Below are 11488 nucleotides of genomic sequence, written 5' to 3'. Positions count from 1 at the left end.
ACACTGAGTCATGGATTGATTCGAGATAATATGCATAATATGATATATTGATTTATTTATGTACTACTAACTGTGGACTACTAATTGTGGACTACTAACGGTGGACTGCTAACTTAACAACTTAAATCGTCAACACGTAATAAAATATGATATGAATATATTTCTATCATACTTTGATATATGTATATATTTGTTATAGGTTCGTGAATCGACCCGTGTCTAATGCACAGCGGAAGAATGACTCCAAGTAATATCTCTAAAATGAGCAAATGCACAGCGGAAGATTTCTTTAATACCTGAGAATAAACATGCTTTAAAGTGTCAACCAAAAGGTTGGTGAGTTCATAAGTTTATCATAAAATAATAAAATTCATCATTTTGATAGACCACAAGATTTAAATGTGCATGGTACAAATGGGCCCGAATCCTATACCCACCTGTAATGTACATGCGATATCTTTTAAATACAGTACACATTTCTTGTATACGAAACCATTTTTCATATATCTTAGTAACCGTACACATATCTCGTGTACAAAATAACATACACATAACCTGTGTATAAAATCATTCTCTCGATATATAACATTCACTTTTCTTTCTTTGCTTTCTTTGCTTAGCTTGGTAACCGACCTTAACATTTAATGCGCATCAATCGTATCCCCAAAATAAACAAAACTTTCAGTCTGTAATAATATATAAACCTTGAAGTACTAAACACCACGCCCAATAGCTCTTCCGTCTAGTGAACATTCTGGGTGGGGGTGTTAAACCCGGTAGCTACCTTTAGGATTCGCGTGAATTAGGTGTGATGACCCGGGAATTTCCGACCAAATTTAAACTTTATCCTTATATGACTTTGACATGATAAGCAAAGTCTGTAATGTTGAGTTTCAAAAATCTTTGAACTGTGTTTAATATATTCATTTGACCTTCGACTGTTCCCGACGATTCACGAACAATCATGTGTAATTAATTATGTAGATAAAAATATAAATAAAATTTAGTGAATATAATACCATTCAATCACCTGAAGTAAATGTGTAAAGCAATATACAAAATAATTAAGATGTTGTTAAAATAAATATATATAGATATATATAATTATGTACACAATTAATATTATATATGAATATTAGTAACATATATAATATATATAAATATTAAATTTTCTAATATATTGTTTTATAGAGTATGTATTATCTAAGTAGCAAAATGTAAAGTTAAGTACATTATTTGAAATTACAAGATTTAATAAAGATGATATATCAATATTACTTTCATTAATATTACTAAGGTTAATACTAATATTAATATTTGTATTTTTAATATTATTAAATCTAATATGAGATATATATATATATATATATATATATATATATATATATATATATATATATATATATATATATATATATATATATATATATATATATATAATTTGACATGTATAAGTTATATTATTATTATTCATATTATTATTATTATTATTAATATTAGTAGATAAGATTTTTATTATCATTCTTATTATTGATATAAAGATTATTATTAGATATTATTAAATTACTAATTTTATCATATCTGTATTATTACTATTATCATTATCATTTATTTTGATATCATTATTAATATTGCTAATATAATTATTAGTATTATTAATATTAAATTTTCTATTGTATTACTAATAAATTTTATTATTATTATTATTATTATTAGTATTAATATCTTAATATATGAATTATATAATAAACAAATATATAAACGGATTTTTTTTATAGATACACATATATATATATATATATATATATATATATATATATATATATATATATATATATATATATATATATATATATATATATATATATATATATATATATAATTATATAAAAGGGCATTCTATTACCTATCTCTATCGGTGTTGAATTTTTTGCCTCTGATTGAAATCTGTCGATTTTTTTTTCTGCTATAAGACAATCAGGTAAGCAACCAATTAACACTTATCAATTAAACTTATTTTATTAGCTAAATTAAATCAAAAACCCTGTTTTCATAGCTCGATACCTCTGTATATTCACTCTTGAATCAAAAACACAAAACCGAATCAAATTCCAAAATCTAAGAATGCAAGATTGTTAGAAATTGTCAAATTATATTATCTGTAAGTTTTCAGATCTCCAATTTATCTATTGATTATGAATTTTAGAGTCAAACTTAAAATCTAAAAAGTCAAACATTTTGTTCATCAAGAAATTCGTAAATTTCTTAATGTTTCTGATTAAATTGATTATTCCTAAAGTTTCAAGGAAGTATTTACAACATAATTTATGTTATAACTTTAATCTAAAACGATCAAAAATTTGAAATTCGATTGTGAGTTCATCGTGTCTTTGACAGTGATAAGCAATAACTCGAATTGGAATTTAATTTCAAAAACTGTAAATACAAAGTTGTTAGGAATCTAATACTAAATCTTTCTGCAAAAATTGATGTTCCAAATCATTATTTTGATTGTTAATTTTTGAAGTCAAACCTTTAATCTAAAAAGTCAACTGTTTGATCCAAGAAGAAATTTGATTTCGTGTTAATGTTTCTGTTCAAATTGATAACTAATAATGTTTATACGAAGTAAATGGAACACATTTTATGTTATAAGTTTTCTCTAAAATGATCATTAATCTCGAATTCAATTTTTTTTTTTTTGTTTTATTACTCGTCGAACAGCAACCCTCCAGGTGCTGTTATATATATTTTTTTTTCTTTTTTGTTATTTTGTTATAATTTTTTTTTACAAATAAAGAACAAGGATTATTTATTATATTAGGGAATAATCTAAAATCTAAATAAGTCTAATAAAAGATTGATGAGGATTTTGATTCTGTTCGATTGATAACTGGAGAGGAAGAACAATAACAGAAATAATGGTTATGTATTTTCGGTCTGGGTTTTAAAACGGATAATGGGCAGCAGCTCAATGGTAGGGTGTTGGTGCGAGTGTTCAGGAGGTTATGGGTTCGAGCCCGGGCAAGGGCACTTTTTTATTTGGAACTTATTCTTGAGGTAGTTTTTAATATTATCATTATTATTATTATTAGTATTATTATTATCATTATATTTCTTAAATTAAGTATTATTATTATTACTATCATCATTAGTAAAATTATTATTAATATAACTTTTATTATTATTTTAACATTATTATTATTATTTTTACCCTTACTATTATTATTACCATTATTAGAATTAGGATAGTATTATCATTACTAAAAATATCATTATTTTTACTACTAGTATTATTAGGAATTATCATCATTTTTATTATCAATATTAATATTATTCACATTATTATTATTATTATTATTATTATTATTATTATTATCATTATTATAAAAATTAACATTTTTAAAAGTATCATTTTTATTATAACTATTATCTTTATTATTATACTATGACAAATATATATTTTGTATACCAAAAATATACTTATTACATATACTATAATTATATTAATACTACATTTAATTATATTTTAAACATAATTAATTAAGTCATTAATAAAACCCATTATTTAAAATAACAAGTAAATCACTAAATATATATAAAATTGTTCGATTACCATTATATGTGTTAATATATATATGAATGATATAGGTTCGTGAATCCGAGGTCAATCCTACACTTGTTAAATGACGTTATATGTATTTTTACTACAAAATACAGTATAGTGAGTTTCATTTACCCCTTTTTACTCTTTACGTTTTTGGGCTGAGAATACACGCAAATGTTTTATTAATTGTTTTACAATATTTATATGCGTGAGTTTCATTTTCTCCCTTTTTCTCATTACATTTTTGGGCTGAAAATACATGCGCAACTTTTATATCTGTTTTACGAAATAGACACAAGTAATCGAAATTACGTTCTATGGTTGAATGATCGAAACTGAATATGCCCCTTTTTATTAAGTCTGGTAATCTAAGAATTAGGGAACAGACACCCTAATTGACGCGAACTCTAAAGATAGATATATCGGGCCCAACAAGCCCCATCCAAAGTACCGGATGCTTTAGTACTTCGAAATTTATATCATGTCCGAAGGAGGATCCCGGAATGATGGGGATATTCTTATATGCATATTGTGAATGTCGGTTACCAGGTGTTCAATCCATATGAATGATATTTTTGTCTCTATGTATGGGACGTATGATTATGAGAAATGGAAGTATGAAATCTTGTGGTCTATTAAAATTATGAAATGATTCTTTATGATAAACTAATGAACTCACCAACCTTTTGGTTGACACTTTAAAGCATGTTTATTCTCGGGTACGAAAGAAATCTTCCGCTGTGCATTTGCTCATATTAGAGATATTACTTGGAGTCATTCATGACATATTTCAAAAGATGTTGCATTCGAGTCGTTGAGTTCATCAAGATTATTATTAAGTCAATTATATTTGGATATATTATGAAATGCTTTACATGCCTGTCAACTGTCGATGTAACGAAAGTTTGTCTTTTAAAAACGAATGCAATGTTTGTAAAATTTATCATATAGAGGTCAATTACCTCGCGATGTAATCAACTGTTGTGAATCGTTTGTAATCGATATGGACTTCGTCCGGATGGATTAGGACGGGTTTTCACAGTTGGTATCAGAGCAGAGGTCTTAGCGAACCAGGTCTGCATTAGTGTGTCTAACTGATAAGTCGTTAGGAGGCATTAGTGAGTCTGGACTTCGACCGTGTCTGCATATCAAAAGTTTTGCGTATCATTTCTAGTCGAAAATCATCTGCTTATCATCCTTAGGAAATTACCTACTTATCATTCTTAGTCTAGACACATCTTACTGCAATGATTATATGAATAGTGTATAGACAAAATTTATATCTTATCGTATCTGCTAATCTATATCTTAGCGTATCTGTTACTGTAACTTTGCCTGACATATTCCGTAGATTCCTCCGTAACTTATGGGATGTTAGTATTATATATGCATATGCAAATTATGTATTGCAGGGTACTAATCTACATCCTATAATCTATTTCTTATCGAAAATCCTTCATCTGATCGTACGAGATGAATCCTGCAACCTGTTCGAGTCCCTCAGATTTTGATAGCTATTCTGATAGTTATTCCGACAGCTATTCTGACATAAATGTTCACCTAAGCTCCGAAAACAGCGTCACCGGCATGAATCAACCAATTAGCCATTATCAATTCATTTGATGGGTTCGTAGTCCACTTAATTAATGGAAACGCGCAGAAGGCAATCACTTCCACCAACTGAATTCACCTCTTGACAATGAATCTGAAGCGTTTACCGGTGAACCTGTTCGAGACACCATTTTCAGTCTCATTTCCAGGGTAACTCGACAATATTATATTCTATCCACAATTCTGAATCTTATTCATCCACTCATTCCGACCGACAATTATCCTGGAGTAATAAATCAACGAACTTCGCGCTCGAATAATCAATTCGGAGAATATGGTGCAAAATGTACCAGCTTCAGCAACATCACCGGCACCAACAGTACCATCAATAACAGCACTAGTACCATCAGCAATCCATGCTTCAATATCATCGTCTGTACTTTGAGTATGATCTTCGTTCTACGTATCGTTCTACCTCATTTACCTTTGTTCGACATGGCGAATATGTAATCTCTAAAGTTTTAGAGATTATTTATTCTAGTTCCAACCGAAAAGCAAATGAGTTTAATATCATATTAACTCATTAAATCAATTAATACATCTGAAGAAAATATATATGTATATATGTTTTCATAAAGATTGTAATTAAAAATTCTCTTGTACAAACTGTTAATGGTGAAAATATTTAACGGGTAGGTAATACCCTAGGAATATTTAAATTTTACATTAATAAGTTACATTGTACGTTCTTCGAATCTGTTTCAACAGTCATATACTATCCTACTTACATCCACCGATATACAAATCCGTTCACCACAGAATAACCATATTCATCCAATTTAATATTTGGATTTTGATTTATCAGAATCCAACAAGTGGCATAATGAAGAAAACATTTGACAAAATAAAATTTGTTAGAAACAAACAAATTAACTATGAGAAATTTTGTTAAGAATCCACGCTAACTGTTCCTAGCTAATTGTTCCTAGCTAATTGTTCCTAGCTAACTGATTACATTTTATTTATCGCAATTTAATTATCGCAATTTATTTATCGCAGTTTATTTATCGCAATTTATATTCTCGCAATTTTATTTATCGTCATTTAAATTTCTGTTATTTACTTTACGCACTTTATTTATCGTTATTTAATTTTCTGTTATTTATTTTACGCATTTTAAAAATCAGGACATGTATACAAAGTTTTGACATATCCTATCGACGCATCTATATATATTATTTGGAATCACCATAGACACTCTATATGCAGTAATGATCGAGTTCTCTATACAGGGTTGAGGTTGATTCTACAATAATATATATAATTTGAGTTGTGATCGAGTCTGAGACGTATACGAGTCACGACACGTATTAATTAATTCGAGTATTATATATTAAACTATATATGAATTATTGGACTGTCAACTGTGGACTATCGACTGTGGACTAATAACATTGAAAAATTAAAATGAATTAAAATATTGATTATAACATATGAAACTAAATAATTCTTCAAGTTGCCACTTGATTTCATATTAAACCCCATTTGTATCTTGACGATTACAATCTGCGTTCAAACCTTTCATAATTCTTGAAAACACCTCAATCGATAGGATGAACCAACCGCACTTCATCTACAGAAGAAAAGGTTAATGCATATAGTTATGCACCTGAAAACACTCGGAACCTGAGTAAACGTTAAACACGTATCTGTGTTAAATTTTTTTGGCATTGTTATTACCAAAAATAACTTTGCAATTCCTTTTCAAAATTAGTCAATTTTGTCACAGCTCCAGCAAGTCAACGTCGACTTTTCACTCGGATTAGATTATTATAACCCTAATATATAAGTTTCCTTTCATCATCGATGTCGGAAAACCGTTTATATCTCACTACGTTAGCAGTAAATTTACCAGAAACATCAGTGATCTTTGACTTTATGAAAAATTATTATATTCATTGAAACCCTATCATATACTCATCCGCATCTGGTAACGAGAACTGCCATACCGATTACCGGGAATCAGCAATCAGTACTTTGAAAATTCACAGCATATCTAATTCAACAGTTAAATGTATGACATTTATCTCTTAGAATTATGACCTTCCATTCTGAAATTCTGAAAAGCACTCAGCCACAAATCAATACTCTGAATGTTGAAAAAGCTGAATGAAGCAGCAGAAACCATAGACAACCGTAAACGACCTTAATCATCGAAAGATTGATGATAAAGAATAGTATGTTGGAAAAGCTCAGAAAAGTTGGAAATAGAAAATGGATTGAGCTAACCACGAAGGAGACCAAGGACAAATACAAGGACCATACCATATATTCAAAGAATCCATGTAATTCTGGATCCGATGAAACCTTCAACGAATATCTTGCTCCGTACTCATGTTAAAATCTTGCGGAAAATCTTCCTCATCAACCATCGAACTTAGAAATTCCAAAATATCATCATCAATATCTTTAATATTTCTGAGGATATTTTCATAAATATTCTCGTTCGAAACTATATACCTCTTCGTGCTTCCTGTGTATCATTATATTGGAAACATTCAATAGAAAATTTAGTACCGAAAAGTAGATTATGCGAAACTATGAAGGAAGCTGTGGACAAATCACAAAGAATAAGTTTGACTTCAAAGAATCCAAATGATTCAATGTCCGCTAAGGTCTTTAGTGAATATCTTGTTCCTTACTCTAAACCCTTGCAGACAATAGTTTCTATCATCCTCTGATCTTAGATATTCCGAGATATTATCGTATCTTTCATTATAAATATCCTCCATATTTCTGATATCTGAAATCATTAATCTCTTCGTACTATCAGTATTACATCATATAGAAACTGTTAGTTTCTATATTCTGTAAACTTTCGAGTTTAAAATATGAAAGTTATTGAAGTAATGTTGGGAACTGATGCATGAGTTAGTATAATATAATTACACTTGATCAACGTGATTATATTATAGTAAGTCATGCTGAGTTTTCTAATAGAACGTGATGACTCACAGACTCTAACGTCATCATGAGACATGTTACATAACTCTTTCATTCTACTTAACTCCTGAACAAATCAAGAAAATGTATTCTTGACGGTTCTATCTTCCGTGATGTTGATAAATTTGAAAATCAAAATCGTGCAATCACGTTCCTTCCTGCTTAGAACATTATAATCATTCGAAACTCTAAATTTACAAATTCTGGACCATTATTCGCTTGACTTGAAGTCGGGAAGAGAAAACAAAAGCATAGAGCTTTGAAATATAAAGGAGAATATAAAGCCCAATAACAACACATAAATTACAAACCGTGTATATCAACGTTTATCGCAACATAAAGACCCGGAAGAATTAAAAATATTATAACCCCAAGGGCGAAGTAGAAGAAAACATATTCCTCTGGTGGAAGTTGGAAAAGGAGAATGATTGTTGCGATAGTAAGGATGAGGACAAGGATCAGAACTGGCTTAAGCATTTTCAAAATCTTTTGGATGTATGAAACAAGAAGGAAAGTATAAGAATGGTGAGGATAATGGAACGGAAGAGTTTCATTTATAATGGAAATCTCAAACAGAGCAATCGAGGCAGATCACCGTATTTAATTATAGAGATCCTGATTTCCCTACTCGTCAAAGAATCAAATCTTTTAGATTTCGAAGATTTTCTTTAAATCCCATGAATTCCGGAATTCAACCCAGACAACGTCAAAAGTTAAGAAGCATCTTATTTTTTCTAAATCAACCGTGACTACGTCACCGGTCAAGTCAAATCTGCAATTATTCATTTCACTCTTTTGTGATAGCTTCATTCGTGCTCTTCGAATAATCAAATAATTTTATCTGTATTATTCAATAATGATAAAACTCTATTTATCAGCTCTTATTCGTCGGGAAAACATATTTATTGTTAGCCATGACGACCTCACTCAAATTTCGGGACGAAATTTCTTTAACGGGTAGGTACTGTGATGACCCGGGAATTTCCGACCAAATTTAAACTTTATCCTTATATGACTTCGACACGATAAGCAAAGTCTGTAATATTAATATTTGTATTTTTAATATTATTAAATCTAATATGAGATATAAATATATATATATATATATATATATATATATATATATATATATATATATATATATATAATTTGACATGTATAAGTTATATTATTATTATTCATATTATCATTATTATTAATAATATTAGTAGATAAGATTTTTATTATCATTCTTATTATTGATATAAAGATTATTATTAGATATTATTAAATTACTAATTTTATCATATCTGTATTATTACTATTATCATTTATTTTGATATCATTATTAATATTGCTAATATAATTATTAGTATTATTAATATTAAATTTTCTATTGTATTACTAATAAATTTTATTATTATTATTATTATTATTATTATTATTATTATTAGTATTAGTATTAATATCTTAATATATGAATTATATAATAAACAAATATATAAACGGATTTTTTTTATAGATACATATATATATATATATATATATATATATATATATATATATATATATATATATATATATATATATATATATATATATATATATATATATATATAATTATATAAAAGGGCATTCTATTACCTATCTCTATCGGTGTTGAATTTTTTACCTCTGATTGAAATCTGTCGATTTTTTTCTGCTATAAGACAATCAGGTAAGCAACCAATTAACACTTATCAATTAAACTTATTTTATTAGCTAAATTAAATCAAAAACCCTGTTTTCATAGCTCGATACCTCTGTATATTCACTCTTGAATCAAAAACACAAAACCGAATCAAATTCCAAAATCTAAGAATGCAAGATTGTTAGAAATTGTCAAATTATATTATCTGTAAGTTTTCAGATCTCCAATTTATCTATTGATTATGAATTTTAGAGTCAAACTTAAAATCTAAAAAGTCAAACATTTTGTTCATCAAGAAATTCGTAAATTTCTTAATGTTTCTGATTAAATTGATTATTCTTAAAGTTTCAAGGAAGTATTTACAACATAATTTATGTTATAACTTTAATCTAAAACGATCAAAAATTTGAAATTCGATTGTGAGTTCATCGTGTCTTTGACAGTGATAAGCAATAACTCGAATTGGAATTTAATTTCAAAAACTGTAAATACAAAGTTGTTAGGAATCTAATACTAAATCTTTCTGCAAAAATTGATGTTCCAAATCATTATTTTGATTGTTAATTTTTGAAGTCAAACCTTTAATCTAAAAAGTCAACTGTTTGATCCAAGAAGAAATTTGATTTCGTGTTAATGTTTCTGTTCAAATTGATAACTAATAATGTTTATACGAAGCAAATGGAACACATTTTATGTTATAAGTTTTCTCTAAAATGATCATTAATCTCGAATTCAAATTTTTTTTTGTTTTATTACTCGTCGAACAGCAACCCTCCAGGTGCTGTTATATATTTTTTTTTCTTTTTTGTTATTTTGTTATAATTTTTTTTTACAAATAAAGAACAAGGATTATTTATTATATTAGGGAATAATCTAAAATCTAAATAAGTCTAATAAAAGATTGATGAGGATTTTGATTCTGTTCGATTGATAACTGGAGAGGAAGAACAATAACAGAAATAATGGTTATGTATTTTCGGTCTGGGTTTTAAAACGGATAATGGGCAGCAGCTCAATGGTAGGGTGTTGGTGCGAGTGTTCAGGAGGTTATGGGTTCGAGCCCGGGCAAGGGCACTTTTTTATTTGGAACTTATTCTTGAGGAAGTTTTTAATATTATCATTATTATTATTATTAGTATTATTATTATCATTATATTTCTTAAATTAAGTATTATTATTATTACTATCATCATTAGTAAAATTATTATTAATATAACTTTTATTATTATTTTAACATTATTATTATTATTTTTACCCTTACTATTATTATTACCATTATTAGAATTAGGATAGTATTATCATTACTAAAAATATCATTATTTTTACTACTAGTATTATTAGGAATTATCATCATTTTTATTATCAATATTAATATTATTCACATTATTATTATTATTATTATTATTATTATTATCATTATTAAAAAAATTAACATTTTTAAAAGTATCATTTTTATTATAACTATTATCTTTATTATTATACTATGACAAATATATATTTTGTATACCAAAAATATACTTATTACATATACTATAATTATATTAATACTACATTTAATTATATTTTAAACATAATTAATTAAGTCATTAATAAAACCCATTATTTAAAATAACAAGTAAATCACTAAATATATATAAAATTGTTCGATTACCATTATA

Source organism: Rutidosis leptorrhynchoides, chromosome 8, assembly GCF_046630445.1.
Source record: "Rutidosis leptorrhynchoides isolate AG116_Rl617_1_P2 chromosome 8, CSIRO_AGI_Rlap_v1, whole genome shotgun sequence".
In the NCBI taxonomy this organism is placed as follows: domain Eukaryota; kingdom Viridiplantae; phylum Streptophyta; class Magnoliopsida; order Asterales; family Asteraceae; genus Rutidosis; species Rutidosis leptorrhynchoides.
The sequence above is the reverse complement of the archived record's forward strand: the minus strand, read 5'-3'. Positions refer to the sequence as shown.